The following is a 16,994-nucleotide window of genomic DNA, read 5'->3' as shown; positions in this document are numbered from 1 at the left end:
TGTGAATAAGGGCGGGTTTCCAAATGGCTGGTAGGTGGGAAGTATCATCTCGTTTGTTCATGCTGTGTGGGCGTTTTTCTATCTCGATGGCTTCTCTGATTATTCTGTTATTAAAATGTTCAGTTTTGGCGATAGTTCTGGTATTTTTAAAGTCAATTTCATGTCCTGTGGCTTTAAGGTGTTGGACCAGGGAAGTGCACTGAAGAACAGAAGAATAAGTGCACACATTGAAGAACAGAATAAGTGCACTGAAGAACAGAAGAATAAGTACACGCATTGAAGAACATAAGATCTCAGTCAAAAAAGAGGAACCAACATCTTCCCTAGTCCAACACCTTAAAGCCACCCAAGCCCAGTAGAAGGGTTGTCTGTGGTCTCTGCAGTGCCCCAAAACCCTATTGCCCCCCATTCAGTGCCGGAGGTACCAGAATCAGGATTCGCCTCTCTGACTAACCCCTTTTTTTACTGATTTCCTTCTGGGAGCAATTGCAGCATTTGGCCAGTTTCTTTGAGTGGATGCCAGTTCTCTTGTAGGGTTTCTATTGTTTGGATGCTCCCGGTTATTCTCCCTTTCTGGAGTGCTGTATTGAGTTTGTGAATAGTGCGGGTACCCCCTGGGTGACTCCCTGGCTGGAGTAAGTAGTGGTGTGTGTATTGTTCCTTGTCCCCATGAATTCCTGTTGGGCACACTTGCAGAACCTTGGGAGGGGCCTTCCCTTGCCTCTTCATTTGCCCTTGACTGCTGACAGCGACGTTCCCCCTGCACACTATAACTGTCCTCCCCCCCCAGAGAAAACCCAGGAGTGGAAGAGGAAGAGTCCAGTCTTGTATGCAGCTGATCAATGTGCCACCGGAGAACACGGCAGTCATCCAAGGACACCTTGTAGGACCAGTGACCTTGCAGACCACAGCTGGAATCCACAGATGGCTGGGCCCGTAGTTCCAGGTCCAAACTGGAGTGGCCACTTGCAAACATCTTGGTGCCTTTGGCTGTGAAACTAGAGGCCCCACCTTATCAGGGTGAAACCTGTCGAGTTTAGTTATCAGTCTGCGACCTCAGCGGAGTTCTGTGGGCTTTTCCCAGTGGAAGTACAAGGTGTGGTGCGGTGTGCAAGAAGAAAATCTGCCAACCTGTGATGCCAGTCCCCGTAAGTCAGTTTCTTGAGGGCATCCTTAGTGATGTGCACCATTCATTCAGCCATACCATTGGTGAAAGGGTGGAAAGAGGCCGAAGTTACATGATGGATCATGTTGGCCTGCAGGAAAGCCTGGAACTCAGAAGAAGTGAATTGAGGACCATTATCTGAAACCAGAACATCTGGAAGGGTGTGTGTTGCAAAAAATCCTCTCAACACCTGGATGGTCCTGGCAGTAGTAGTGGAGGAAACAGGAACAACCTCTAGCCACTTTGACTGGCTATCAACAAGGACCAAGAAGAATGCCCCTGAAAGGGCCCAGCGTAATCTATATGCACTCTGGACCAAGGTGATTGTGTTTCCTCCCACCTATGCACAGGGGCCTGAGGCATTTCTGGCCGTGAGTGCTGGCACAAGTGACTCCTGTGCACCTGGGCCTCTATAGCCTTGTCTAGCCCAGGCCACCATAGATGGCTGCGCACAAGCCAAGATGACCCTCATGGAGAGAGACCAAGATTCTCGGTCTCAATGAGGCTGGAATAACTACCCTGCTGCCCCACAAAAGGCAACCCTTAAAACTGGATAACTCATGCTTCTTGAACCAGAAGCTTTGGAACTTAGTACCCGGACTTCTGTCAGGCCATCCAGACAAAACCCATGAAAGCACACGTGTAAGTGTGAGATCAGTGGCTATTTCTGCAGCCACATCCCTGGCATTGAGGGGAGATTCAGGCAACTCCTGAATGGAGAGAATATTGATGGCAGGAGCAGGGTCTGCTTCTACCAGTCTGTTTAGGCCATCAGCATGGCCCATTTCCTTTCCAGGTTTGTGAATTAGTGAATAATCATATGCTGACAAAAAAATAGACCACCTCAGCATTCTAGGGGAGATAATATGAGGTGTTTGTTTGTTGGTTGTAAACAACCCTAGCAGAGGCTTATGGTCTGTGTAGACCGTGAAATGCCAGCCATATAAAAATCATGAAGTTTCTTAACTCCCGCTACTATGGCCAATGTTTCCTGCCTTTTTGAGCATAATTACGCTCAGCAGAAGATAGAGTCCTGAAGTAATATGCTACAGGAACCTGAGTTCCATCAGCCCTCAAGTGGCTAAGTACAGCTCCCACCCCATAAGGGGATGCATCACAGGTGATAAAGACAGGTAACTTTTCATTGAAACGGCCAAGCACATCATTGGACGTTAGCCAGGTCTTGACCTCATTGAAACTCTTTTCGTGGACTTTGGTCACTGCCAAACTGCCTGCTTGTCTAAAAGCCTATGTAGTGGTTCTGCTACAGCAGCCTTGTGAGGTAGGAAAACATTGTAAAAATTCAAAAGACCTAAGAAGGCCTGCAGTTCACTCTTAGACTTAGGCCTAGGTGCCTGCTGTTCAATTTAGATTCAGCAGGGTGGATACCTTGGGCATTATTCTGAATCCCAAGAAATCTATAGAAGTGACTTCTATCTTACACTTATCTTTTTTAAGTTTTAGGCCTGCCCTTCGGAAGCGAAGCAAAACAGGCTTTAATCTCTCTGCTAAGTTCTGAGTAGATTCTCCAGCAATAAGGACATCATCAAAATAGGGGCAAACTCCAGGGATACCCCTAAGTGTACTCTCCATGACACTTTGGAATATGCTAGGGGCTACATTTACCCAAATTGCAGTCTCTTGATCTTGAATGTGCGTTACAATGGTCTGTGCTTCAGCAGCTGCTTCATCAACAGGTAACTGTTGATATGCCTGTGCCAGATAGAGCTTTGCAAAAACTCGCCCCCCTTTGAGGGAGGCCAAAATATGGCTGACTACTGGTACGGGGTACTCATGCAGTTGCAGTGCCTTGTTTATTGTGCACTTGTAATCTGCACATATGCGTATGTCCCCATTAGCCTTGAGAGGCGTGACTATGGGGGTTTCCCATGGACTTGAATCTACAGGCTCTAGATACCTTGCTGTATCAATTTATCCAGCTCAGCATCAATTTTACCTTTTAGTGCAAAAGGTACTCTTCTAGCTTTAACCCTAAAGGGTGTGATGGTAGGGTCAAGGCTTAATGAAACTGAAGGTCCCTTGTAGGACCAAGGCTGTGGACTAAACACATCTGCAAACTCCTCGCAGACTTCTGCTAAGCCCAGCGTTTGCAAATATTGCAGCCCAGTAACCTGGATTCCCAAGGCCTCAAACCAATCGAGTCCTATAAGGCTTGTTCGATCACCCCCAACAACCAACACATCCAATGGACCTTCAAAATTCTTGTGCTGCACTGTAAGGGTGGCCTCCCCCTTTACACATACCTTGGAATTTTGAAAGTCTCTTAAGATTATGTTGGATGGCATAAGTTTGGCCTGGAACCCACTGTTATTGCAAATCTTCCTAAATGTATAGATGGAAATGATTGAAAGGGCAGACCCAGTGTCCAGTTCCATAACCAAAAGGGACTCCTTGAAAGTGACAGCTTCTTTTTAAGTGGTTTGTGTGTGCCTGTTCTGCAAATACTTTTGAGCGATGCGCAGAAACCCACCCTCTTTTGGCTGGGGACCCTGGTACCTTTCAGATGCAATTCTTCTCGAGATTGTGCCTTCTGGTGACCCAGACAGACGGATGCTATGTGGCCTTGCCTGCCACACGCTCTGCAGATGGCAGAACGAAACCTGCAGTCAGCTCTCTTATAGCGACCTTCACACCTGAAGCATTTGGACGCAGCTGGAGCTTTTTCTTTGCTTTCCTTCTGTTTTCTTTCCGTGGATGGGTAAAGATGATCCACCCCTTCTTCAGGATCTTCCTCCAAGCCTTCTTGGGCTCCCTCATGGTGCACAGAAACTGCTTTTGGGATGTTCCTGATGGGCCGCATGTTCTTGACTGCCCCACCTGCTGCCTCCTCAGCTGTTACCTCTCTCAAAGCATCTTGGAATGAAATATCTTCTTTTGCAAAGAGTCTCTGTTGCAAGTCTCTGTTTCTTAAACCTTATACAAAATGGTCTCTCAGCCTTTCTTCTAAATCTTTAAAGTCACAGGGTTTGGCTGCTTTTCTCAAGGCTGCAATGAATTCCTTGGCTGATTCACCTGCTATCTGATCCCTCTGTTCAAACATGTGTCTCCATACAATGACAGACATCTTGGGCTGGAAATGTTCTTTTAATAGCTTCTTTAAGTCTGTATACGTTACAGACTCTAGAGGAGGAGGAGCTGCCAAATTTTCCACAATTTCAAACGCGTCCTGACAACAGACACACAACAAAGTTGCAGCCTTCAAGCCATCTTCTCTAACTTGATTCACTCTAAAGTAATTTTCTACTCTAGCAATGTAGGACTCTCATCTCTCTGGGTGAGCAACGTCGAATTCGGACAAACACTCTATCTTTGCCATCCTTGCTTCTCTATCTAGAAAGGGGTCTATCAGCCAGCTTACACCCAGCGATGCTGTACTGGCAGGCCAGACGCTGAATTTAACACCGTCTTCCTTTCCTCAAGGACTCCTTGGGTAAGTCTTACAAGTTTCCTTCCTTCAGCTTGCAAGCTATCCCACCCTTGTTGCAAGTGTTAAGTCCTTGAGTTAATGGTGAAAGAAAAGCACGCATTCTGTAGCCAACAACTGTTTATTCTTCTTCTGCTCACTCCCAACACAACTCAGAGGCTCGCAGGCCTATCTCACATTAAATAGAATTCCCGGGCAAAAAGGTTACAACAAAAAATGGTGCGCTTTTGCACCTTTCACATGCGCGCAGGCTGGCGCCACTTAGTCTGGTCCTGGGCAGCTTGCAACAGCCTGGACCATAGCAATGTCCCAAGCATGCTTTTGCAGGCTCAGGTCACAACAGGCACAGTCTAGATTTGTCCTTGTTCCATGCAATGGGTGGCCTTCCTGACAAATTGATTTTTAAAATCTACATTAGCTTTGTCATACCATAGATACTCTTGATCCCAAATCTTAGATAATGTCCTTCTAAGTCCAATAGCCTTCTAATTCTCAGCAACACCCACTCTTTTATCCAAATTAAACAGCAAGCAGCAAAATATAATTTTAAAACTTGTAGATGCAATTCTCATCTTTCTGTTTCATCTTATATTTCCCCTGTCATACAAATTTCAATATATCCTTCTGCTCTTGTTTTCAAAGCCAAGATGGTCTGCAAAAGAGTAACATTTTAGGTAAAATAGTCATCTTAATCACAGAAATTCTTCCCAACAATGACAATTGTACTTTAATCCATCTTAACATATCCTTTTAAATTTTATTCTATGTCTTCACAAAGATATGTTGAAATAACATACAATTTATATTTGACATAGTAATACCCAAGTGTCTTACCTTCTCAATTTAAAACCTCTTTTATTCATCACTTTTGTTTGATCTTATCTTCATATTTTTGTTAACATCTTTTTCTTCTGTTTGCTGACTAATGTACCAAAATCTTTTAATTTAGTCATTAATAATTCAATTCCCTTTAAACAGTTTTCCCAAAACACCACCAAATCATCTACAAAAGCTCTTAACTTATATGTCTTTTGTATTATGTTTTTACCCAAATTGTTTTATTTAAAGGCAGAAAAGTTATCACTATTAAAGAACTCCCAATTGGCAGAATCTATTCTAGGAAGACAGCCTTTGCTGCTGTTGCCGCTTGCCTTGTGGAATATTGTCTCTGGAGGTGAGGCAGGCCTCCACTCTCCTGGTTTTCTAAAAGGAGTCAAAACATGGCTTTGTGGCCTCTTGTGGGGAGCATAGAGGAACATTCAGCCATGGGGCTGGTTGGTACCCTAAGAGCTCTTTCCTCTGCCTTTTAACTAATTTTAACAGTGTTTAATCATCCATATTTTAATGCTTTGTTGTACACTACCCACTGTCCCACTCTGAATTAGATGAGTGGTTCAAAAATGTGAAAAAAATATAAAGCTTAAATAAGTAAATAAGTCAGTCAGTCAATCAATCAATCAATTAATCAATCAATACTCTTGCATGGCATTCAATATTAATATGAGCCCATTGTATAATTAACTCCTTTTCTATGTTCTTATGAAGGGTGTCTATCAGACAGGATGCAATTAAAAGATGACAGACGAAGAACAAACAAGGTTATAGATGCAATGAAGTATTTCATTCGAAGAAGAATCCTGTTGAGTCCTTGGCGAAAAGCAGACGCGAGAAGCAGTTGTAGTTCTCAGGTTTCCTTTTATTCTGTGTTCAGCTTACAAGTGAAGGCTTCAGCAACGCCCAAAAGCTCCTAGCCTCTTATATAGGCAGTTCCCAGGTCAATGTGTTACTTTTCCCGCGCCAGCACCCACGCATGCGCACAGGCGCTGGCGACAGCCTGTCTGGTCCCGGGCAGCTTGCACCTGCCCGGGACTGCCTGCAACCGCTCCGAGCCCGTTTGCAAGGCTCGGGACATAACACCCCTTTCCCCCGGGCTAAGACTACTACCAACATACAATTATTTCTTGATGCAGTGTTCTACTCCCCAGTGCTCCTACTGTTTACTGGCTTTTGTTTGGCCAGCAATGTTATGTAATCCTCTAAGTATTTAGGAGATTTCCTTGCTCTCTGTGACCTTCTCAGCTCTGGGTTTCTGACAGGTGTTCCCTGACTGAGGGGAGATGTGAGCCTGTTCTCCTTATCATGCCTTGGTACCTTCCGAGGACTGTGCCCCGATGCCTGGCCTGCTTGCTCGCCCACCGGGCTCGTCAGGCCAGGGCTTCTGTCACTTCGTGACCTGGTTGATCTGCCTAGCTGTAGACCCTCGGGTCCCTTGAAGTGATAGCCACTGCTGGGCATCTCTATAGAACCTCCTAGGTCCGTCCAAGACCTGTCAGGAAGCTGTCCAATCCCTAAGCCCCGTTCTGTGTCCGGGCTCGTGTGGGTCTCTGTACCTTCCCAAAACTCAGTTACTCCCTGATGTGGGCTAGAGGTGTTGCGGTCGGGACTTGGTTCCTCGACCACCTCCCTGTAAGTTTGACCCCCTGTAGGACTTGAGGTAAGGTCAGGCCAACTCTGGGGATGATGTGCCAGCTCTCTTGCGGGGTATGATTTATTGGGATGCTCCCGGGTATCCACCCTGACTGGAATACTGTGCTGTGCAGGTGAATAGTGATTGTACCCCCGGGGTGACTCCCTGGCTGGAGTAGGCATGAATGCCTGGTAGTTGGATAGGCTCTTAGAATTCCTGTTTGGGGCACTCGCGGAATCTTGGAATGGGCTGTGCAGCTCGTGCCCCTCCCTTTGCTCTAAAGGGTCCCCCTCCCCCCTGGAAAAGACCCAGGAGTCTCATCTGAAAGGTCCCGCCTAGGGCGGAGTTGGTCGATGTGCCGACGCAGGACACGACCGTTGTCCAGGGCTACCTCGTAGGAGAGAGGACCTGTGACCCTGGAAATAGAAGCGGGGACCCATGTATGACCAGGCCCGTAATTGCGAGTCCAAACCGGGGCACCCACAAGTAGTTGTCTAGGTGCCCTAGGATGTGAGGTAGATGAAGGCAGTCTGTCCGGATGCAACCGGTCAAGCTTCGTAGTAAGTTTGCGCCCCCAGCGAAGTTCAGCTGGGCTTCTCCCTGTAGAAGTGGACGGTGTGGTGCGGTAAGAAAGGAGAAAGTCAGCCAACCTGTGATGCCAGTCCCCATAGGTGAGTCTTTTCAAGGCGTCCTTTGTGATGCGGACCATGCGTTCAGCCATACCGTTGGTGGACGGGTGGAAAGGGCAGACGTGGCATGACGAATCATGTTAGCCTGTAAGAAAGCTTGGAATTCGGAGGAAGTAAATTGAGGGCCGTTGTCAGAGACGATGACATCTGGGAGCCCGTGTGCAGCAAAAATCCCCCTCAGTACCTGAATAGTCTTTGCAGTGGTGGTGGATGAGACAGGTACAACCTCAAGCCATTTTGAATGACTGTCAACGAGGACCAAGAAGAACTGGCCCTGAAAGGGCCCAGCGTAGTCAATGTGCACCCTAGACCATGGGGACTGTGTATCCTCCCATCTATGCACAGGAGCTTGGGGCATCTCTGGGCGAGAGCGCTGGCACAGGTGGCATGCATGCACCTTAGCCTCAATGTCCTTATCTAAACCAGGCCACCACAAGTGGCTGCGCGCAAGGGCCTTCATGCGAACAATGCCAGGATGACCCTCGTGGAGGGACTCTAAGATCCTAGTCCTCATTGAGGTGGGAATGACAACTCTGTTTCCCCAAAGCAGACAACCCTGAGAAGTGGACAACTCGTTCCTTTTGGACCAGAAACTCTGAAACTCAGGACTAGGACAGTGCTCAGGCCATCCAGACAAAACCCAAGAAAGGACACGTGAAAGTGTGTGATCTGTGCCTGTTTCAGCGGCAACATCCCTGGCATTCAGAGGGGACTCGGGCAAGGCTTGGATGGATAGAATGTTGACAGCTGGTGCAGGGTCAGCTTCTACTACTGGCAGGGGCAATCTACTGAGGCCATCAGCATGGCCTATTTCTTTCCCAGGCTTGTGGAGTAAGGAAAAATCATATGCAGACAGAAAAATAAACCATCTAAGCATTCTAGGGGAAATGATTTGGGGAGTTTGTTTACGTGTGGTAAACAGTCCCAGCAGAGGCTTATGGTCAGTGAAGACCGTGAAATGCCTGCCATACAAGAAATCATGGAATTTTTTAATTCCAGCAACAACAGCCAGAGCCTCCCTGTCTATCTGAGCGTAGTTGCGCTCAGCAGAAGACAGTGTTCTGGAGTAATATGCAACAGGAACCTGAGTTCCATCAGACCTGAGGTGGCTCAGGACGGCTCCTACCCCATAAGGGGAAGCATCACAAGCGATGCACACAGGAAGGGACTCATTGAAGTGTGCAAGTACACTGTTAGAAGTGAGTAAGGCCTTGACCTCATTGAAACTAGCCTCATGTGTTTGTGACCATTGCCACACTGCTTGTTTGTCTAATAGCCTGTGAAGAGGCTCAGCTACACTAGCTTTATGTGGAAGAAAGGAATTGTAGAAATTCAGGAGGCCCAGAAAGGCCTGAAGTTCGGCCTTAGACTTTGGCCTAGGTGCTTCTAAAATGGCAGTTAGTTTGGATTCAGCAGGGTGAATCCCAGCAGCATCAATTTTGAATCCCAGAAATTCAGTAGAAGGCACCCCAATTTTGCATTTGTCTTTTTTGAGCTTGAGGCCTGTTTTCCTGAATCTTAACAGAACAGCCCTTAGCCTTTCAGCTAGAATGTGTGTGGAGTCTCCTGCAATTAAGACATCATCAAAGTAGGGGCAAACCCCCGGTATGCCCCGTAGTGTGTTTTCCATTACACTTTGGAAAATCCCAGGAGCGACATTCACTCCAAACTGTAGCCTTTTTACCTTAAAGGCTCCCCTGTGGGTCACAATAGTCTGAGCTATAGCAGCATCATCATCAACAGGCAGCTGTTGATACGCTTGAGCTAGGTCAAGCTTTGCAAAAACGCGCCCCCCCTTGAGGGAGGCCAGAATATGACTGACCACAGGAACAGGATAGGCATGTTGCTGCAATGCCTTATTAAGAGTGCATTTGTAGTCAGCACAAATGCGAATGTCCCCATTTGCCTTTAGAGGCGTGACAATGGGGGTCTCCCAAGGGCTGGAATCAACAGGTTCTAGGATTCCCTGTTGGATCAGTTTGTCTAACTCAGTGTCAATTTTACTCTTTAAAGCAAAAGGGACCCTTCTTGCTTTAATTCTAATGGGTGTGACAGTGGGGTCTAGTTTTAAGGACACAGGAGGTCCCTTGAATGTGCCCAGCTGGGGGCTGAAGACATCTGCAAATTCTTTGCAGACTTCCTGTAGGTCGAGTGTTTGTAAGCTGTTGAGCCCCGTGACGTGTATCCCCAAGGCTTCAAACCAATCGAGTCCTATGAGACTCGTTCGTTCACCCCCTACTACTAATATGTCTAGTGGACCTTCAAAATTCTTATACTGTACGTTAAGGGTGGCCTCCCCCTTAACACACACTCTCGAATTTTGAAAGTCTGTTAACACAATGTCTGAAGGCCTTAATTTAGCCTGAGTTCCACTGCCGGAACAAATCTTCCTAAATGTATGTAAGGATATGATTGAAAGGGCAGACCCCGTGTCTAGTTCCATAGTTAATGGAACCCCTTGTAGCTTCACCTTGAGTGACAGCTTTTTCTTGATGGGCTTGTGTGTGCCTGTCCTGAAGATGCTTCTTCGCGAAGCGCAAAAAACTACCCTATTCTGGCTGGGGACCCTGGTACCTTTCAGGTGCAGTTCTTCCTGAGGTTGTACCTTTCGTCAACCCAGACACACAGCTGCAATATGTCCTTGTTTCCCGCACGCCCGGCAGATAGCGGAGCGGAACTTGCAGTCGATTCTCCTGTGGCGACCTCCACAGCCGATGCACTTGAGGGGAACTGCAGAGCTTCCTTTCTGATTCCCTTCCTTCGTGGGGTGGAGATGGTCGACTTCCTCGTCCGGATCCTCCTCGGAGTTCCCTTGGACATCCTCTTGGTGCACGGATGCAACATCTGGACTGTTCCTGATCGGCCGCATGTTTTTGACAGCGCCGCCTGCTGCTTCTTCTGCGGTGACCTCTCTTAAGGCATCTTGGAAGGACAATTCTTCTTTGGCGAAAAGCCTCTGTTGTAGATCTTGATGCCTTAAGCCGCACACGAATCGGTCCCTCAGTCGTTCTTCGAGGTCCTTGAACTCGCAGTGCTTGGCGGCCTTCCTCAATACAGCGATGTATTCTTTGGCCAACTCTCTGGATCGTTGATCCCTCTGCTCGAAGGTGTGGCGCCATGCGATGATGGACATCTTGGGCTGGAAGTGCTCCTTCAATAGCTTCTTTAGATCTGCGTAGCTGACAGACTCTAATGGGACAGGTGCTGCAAGGTTCTGTGCGATTTCGAAGGCGTCTTGACCGCAGACACAAAGCAGGGTGGCAGCCTTCAAGCTATCTTCCCTCACTTGGTTCACCTTGAGGTAATTTTCCACCCTGGCTACGTAGGACTCCCACCGCTCTGGATGTGAGACGTCGAACTCCGAAAGCCTTCCAACCTTTGCCATTTCAGGAGACGGGTCTATCAGCCAGCCTACCCCCGAATGCACACTGGATTGGCGGGTAGCTGCCGAGTCTATGCCGTTCCGTCGTTCCGCCGCTCAGGACTCACTTGGGTAAGCTTACACCTCTTTCTTTCCAGGCGATGTAAGGCATCCCACCCTCGTCGCCAGTGTTGAGTCCTTGGCGAAAAGCAGACGCGAGAAGCAGTTGTAGTTCTCAGGTTTCCTTTTATTCTGTGTTCAGCTTACAAGTGAAGGCTTCAGCAACGCCCAAAAGCTCCTAGCCTCTTATATAGGCAGTTCCCAGGTCAATGTGTTACTTTTCCCGCGCCAGCACCCACGCATGCGCACAGGCGCTGACGACAGCCTGTCTGGTCCCGGGCAGCTTGCACCTGCCCGGGACTGCCTGCAACCGCCCCGAGCCCGTTCACAAGGCTTGGGACATAACAAGTCCCATCAATGTTTCTTTTCTGCATTAATTGCAAATTTGTTAATAGTATCATCAGTACCAGAAAAAGTACCGTCCCAGAAGAGTTGGCAGCGATGGCAAAGGTTTAATAAGAGAAGAAGAAAAAAGAAGAAAAGAACTTATTCAATTTTGTTTCCATTAAGAAACCCCTTCTGGATTTTATGCTCGAAGCAAAAAATAAAAAATAAAATAAAATAAAAAATGAAAATTTGGTCTTAGATTTTGATGATTAGCTTAACATTGTTATTTAGAAATGGCTTGTACATATCAGGTATATAAAGCAAAAACCTGAGATTGTAAATATACTTTGTATTCTGCTGTACCAAAAAGTATCAGAATTCCTTTTTTCCCCTTTTTTTCTTTTCTTTTTTCTTTTTTATATTATACTTCTTTCCCCTTTCACTTCTGATCTTTATTTCCATTTGTATTTTATATTACAATAAATGCTAATAGAAATCATTTAAAAAGAGAAAAAGTACTGACCCAGCAAATATCTTACTCGTACTGATTACAGAATGTGAAAACTATACTGGCTGGCTACAGAAAGCATAATGTTCAATCAAAAGCATCACTAGTAGAAGGAAACTTGAATGTACAAGCATATTTAAATACCAATCTGACTTCCTAGGCATATTTAACAGAGCAGAATGGAAAAGGATATTGCCTTATTTGTAGGTTTTATTAATTTTTTAAAATTACAATCTTTAGAGCTTAGTAAACAACATGTTGTCTGGGTTCACATATTTAACATTAATTTCTTCAATATAAATCTATTCAGTACTACACAATCCAGTATTTTTTCCTTGATCTTCCTTTCTTCCCCATATTTTTCCTTTTTCTCCTCATTAAACAATTACAATTCTTAGTACTATTGATGTATACAAAATTAGATATAGACATCTTCATCATATTTTACTAATATTATAAACGTAACAATAATATCAATTCATAAGTCAATATCCTGTTTTTGGTGTTCTTATTAAAGTTTGATTTTCCATCAGTGTTTAAAGTATCTTTGTCAGTTATGATTTTCTCAAATTAATTACATTTATATAGCTAATAAATTTTATTCATACCAATCCTCCTCTTATTTTCAAATTTCCCATATCAAAAGAAGAAAAAAATGCTATTTTAAATCCAAATCATATCTTCCATTATAAAAATCTAGTTATATCTAAGGATCATCTGTTCTTTTAATCATATTCAAACAAGTATATTAAATAGACAGTACCCCCTCTGATAGATCAAATCCTCTGTTTGTTAAGTCTAAATCTTTCTTTATTTGCCAAGCAGTTTTCCAGGCCAAGGCAATTAAATCGCCCAAGAATTTTCTTTCTATTTTTGTGAAAGCTGCTTGGCATGAGAAAGACAATTTAGGTAGAGTATTTTTTGGGGGGGAACTCTGCCCATCCATGTTCCCTAGACATTTCCCCTGCCTGCTCTATATTCCATTTTCTAGAATCTTCTTCCTTGTCATCTGGTTTGTTTTAGAGAAAGGAGTAAAGGGTCTTTTGTATTTTCATTGCTATAGGTAAGTCTTGCAGTATTTTATTTGCATATGGCAGTCCAAATTTCCCTTCTCCTATCTCCTCCATTTCTGGTCCATTTCTTCTGCTTCACCCTCAGATTTCTGATTTATTTGTTCATATTTTGTAGTCGTTGTCTCGTAGCTTTCCAATTGTAGCTTCAGTTTGGAGATTTGGTCCTTTATATCATCTAGATTATTTTTAGTCTCATTATGGTTTCTTTTTATGTCCTCTTTGCGTGCAACAATTGTTTGATGAATTTGCTGTAGCATAGAGAATATTTTCTTCTGAAAGGTATTTGTTTTTTCTTGAGGCATCATTTCTAGAAATCATCTAGTATCACCAGTCTGAGTGGGACAAAATTTCCTCTAGTTTTCTGGTCTTTATATATAATGTTTATAATCCTAATAGCAATATTTTATATTAATCATTTGTCTCAAGTATCCTTGAAAATTTTCAGTCTAGCAAGGTTGTAATCCACAATGTTCCAAGTGTTCATAATGTTAAAACTCCCTGAAGCCAGACGTATTCAAAAATCAAATCCTTCTTTATCTCCTACTAGCTCTTGAGATTAAAAGTCCAAGCTCAGTAGGTATTAAAAGTCCAAAAAGGTCAAGATGATAAATATACAAAATATTTTCCTTTATTGCCAGCTGTTCTCCCTTAAACTGAAATTCACCAAACAGCCAAGGAGCTAGTTATAGCGCTATACTCAAATCCACAACTAGATGTCATTCAAAGTCCATTTTCCATTCTTAACACAAAGGGTTGATTTCTTATATTTCTTATATTTCACCTCAATATTTTTTTTTCAAAGAGAAAATCTTAACAATTTATCAGTTCTCAGATTTATCAAAACTGTAGCTTTGTATTACTTTCATTTCAATATTGTGTATTTCTATTCCCCATAAAAAATTTAAAATACCGCTTCTGTTCACATCCAGAGATTTTAAGCTTCTTGGGGGCCTTTCCCAGGAAATTCAGTTATAAAATAGGAAAGAAAGGATCAATATTCTCACCCAGTCCAAATCTGGATGTGCTAATTAAAGCTTTTGTTCTTCGGTTGTCAGCAGCTAATGACTGGCTGCAGAGGGCTTTCCTTGGATTGAACAGAGAGACCACCTTTAGGCCTTTTCAGTGTCCCTGGAAGGGCAAAATCTGGTGCGGAAGGTAGAGCTCCTGTCTTGCTTTGACACAAAACCAGAAACTCAGGATGTTACCTTATTTGATTCAATTCAAATTTTAGATGATCAAGTTTATTTCATATTATGTTCCAATGTACATTTTAAAAAAAAGTTTATCATGAACAAATATGCCAATTCATACTATTTTACTGTTTCTGGTAGCTGTTCACATCACTAGGAATGTTTGTGGATGCCGCTGACTGGCATGAATCAGTTAAGAAGCCAGACTCGGAAGCCATCACTGGTTTGGTCTAAAAATATTGAACTGGTAACTCAGTGGACTGTTTTCCTAGAAAGAAATTTCCCTGAGTTCAGTGAAGCTTTTCGCTGACAGACAGGCATAATATGACATTAGTACATAATATCTGAAAACTGTGACTTGGAAGAGGATATCTTCCAAGTTCTATCTATCTACCACAGAATCTACTAGCTTGGATGGGAGTAGGCAGTGAATGGAACTAATCTTGGTAGGAAAAAAAAAACATAACAGATGGAGAAGTGTCTAGCAAGCCATCTATCAGGTTTGCATTGTAGTATTGTCTTTGTTCTATTTTGTTAGCAAAGATTGCTGTTCCAATTCACTGCCTTCCTCCAGTACAAAATGGCTCTTGCCCTAAGCAATAGATTAGCAGTAACTTATAATAAACACTTTGTATCCATAATTCCTGCAAGAAGTTGAATGTTAAAAATAATAAAGGAAATCTAAATGAAGCTTCCCCACATTATAGGATTTCTGAATCTTCATGTCTATCCATAGTTTTCTCCTACTTTACCCAGTCAGAAGTGAGCGAAAGACTGGAAAGGTTATCCTCTCTCATCAAGTGAGTTTGCCAGTGCAGCAGATTGACATTCAAGGCTAGCTGCAATCATGTTTAAAAATTAGACAGATTATAGTGCAAGCGCCGTATCAACAGCTTGAAGCTAGACAGGATTTTCAATATATGTGTATATATAGTATAGTATATATAGAATGTGTATGCACATTCATAACTTTTTTTGCCATCACAGTTAATCAGTCTATTTTTACTGTCAATATGGACAAAATCAGGGAAATTGTCAACCATTTAGCTGGTAAAATATATGGCTTCAAGTCAATATTTAGGTTGTTTAGGCCGAATATCCTCAGTTGCACATATACCCACCATTATACCTATTTATTCAGAAGTAGTATTCTCTGTGTCTTGCATAGAACATTAGAAATAAAACATTCCATCATTTAGCATGGAATGGAATGGTTTACTTAGGAAGGAAAGACGTCCACTGGGAGGGTCCTCCTCAGCGCTCATTGCTAGGAGAAACACATTATACAGGGCCATACATTATACAGTGGAAAGGATTGCCTTCAGAAGTTGTTGGTGCTCCATCACTGGAGATTTTTAAGAAGACATTGGACAACCAACTATTTGTCTGAAATAGTATAAGGTCTCCTCCTTGAGCAGGAGATTGGACTAGAAGACCTCCAAGGCCCTGTTTCAACTCTGTTATTCTTGTGGCCACAATAGATGGCTTTGTCTTTGAAGAATTCCATCTTTTCATTGTCAGATGCCCGGAAGCCAGGTTGGTGCAATAATATTGCCTTTTGGGAACAAGGTAAGAACTTGCCTTTTTCTCTTGCATTTAGGTCAGACTTGAAAACCCCAGCCTAACTATGTCATTTGGTCTCTTGGAAAAATCTTTACTTTTTATTATGGTACTAAGGTTAGTACAGTACAGTTTTGATTTTTCTTAAATTTATGTATTTGTATTTATATTTATTTCAAACATTTGTTTATCCCCATCTGAAACCAAAACTTAGGAAGGCTTATATCCAAGTAGAGCTTTATATTACATTATTGTATACTTTATATATTCTCTAGATGATAACCAACCCAGGAATCTTAAGATAATGTGTGTAATTCAGTGATAGAGCATATATTTAGAATGTAGACGTTTTCAGTCACAGCATTTACAGGCTGAAGACCAACCTGACACATATAGATCAACTTCACTCTAGGTAATGAATAAGCCAGACAGACCAATTTTCCATTTCATGGTGTGGCAGCTTCATATATTCTGTTGGGATCCCAAAGAAGCATTAGAAACTTCTCATTTTCTTTTGGCTTCTAGCCCAGAATAAATGCTGTGATGAAAGACATAAAGATCTGTAAGGTCCCACAATTCTCTGTATGGGATGTACTTACAACACATTGATGTCTACTTTTCTCTTTCTCTCATGTGATGCATATGAATATAGTGTTTCCCACATTTCATTACATCTCAGTTCATATGTATTAAGTTGGGTAAGTATGGCAGACTTACGGTTAGATATCATGGCATAACGGGCATAGGAAGATAGAGCTCCATCTTTCACATTCGATTTTGCCCTGCCGAGGAACCTAAAAAGGGTCAAAAGTCACCCTGGAGAGGCAATGAAGAAGGAAGGGACCCTTGTCAATAGCGGAGGGGCAGCAGCTTTTCCACTGGATCCAAGGAAGCCCTCCAAACCAGTGGGGGAAAGACTGGCTACTTTCATATGGCTAGTCAGAAGCTGCTGACAACCAAAGATAAACACTAACTAGCAATTTTTGAGCAATGTGGATGGAATTGGATGAGACTTTATCCTCTTTATATAACCTTAATACTACTTCCTGAAAAAAAGAATGCCCAAAGCAGATTCCTCCCCGATAAGAG

This window comes from Crotalus tigris, unplaced genomic scaffold, assembly GCF_016545835.1.
Source record: "Crotalus tigris isolate CLP2741 ecotype Arizona unplaced genomic scaffold, ASM1654583v1 scf7180000017659.2616968, whole genome shotgun sequence".
Taxonomy (NCBI): domain Eukaryota; kingdom Metazoa; phylum Chordata; class Lepidosauria; order Squamata; family Viperidae; genus Crotalus; species Crotalus tigris.
Note: the sequence above shows the minus strand (reverse complement) of the source record.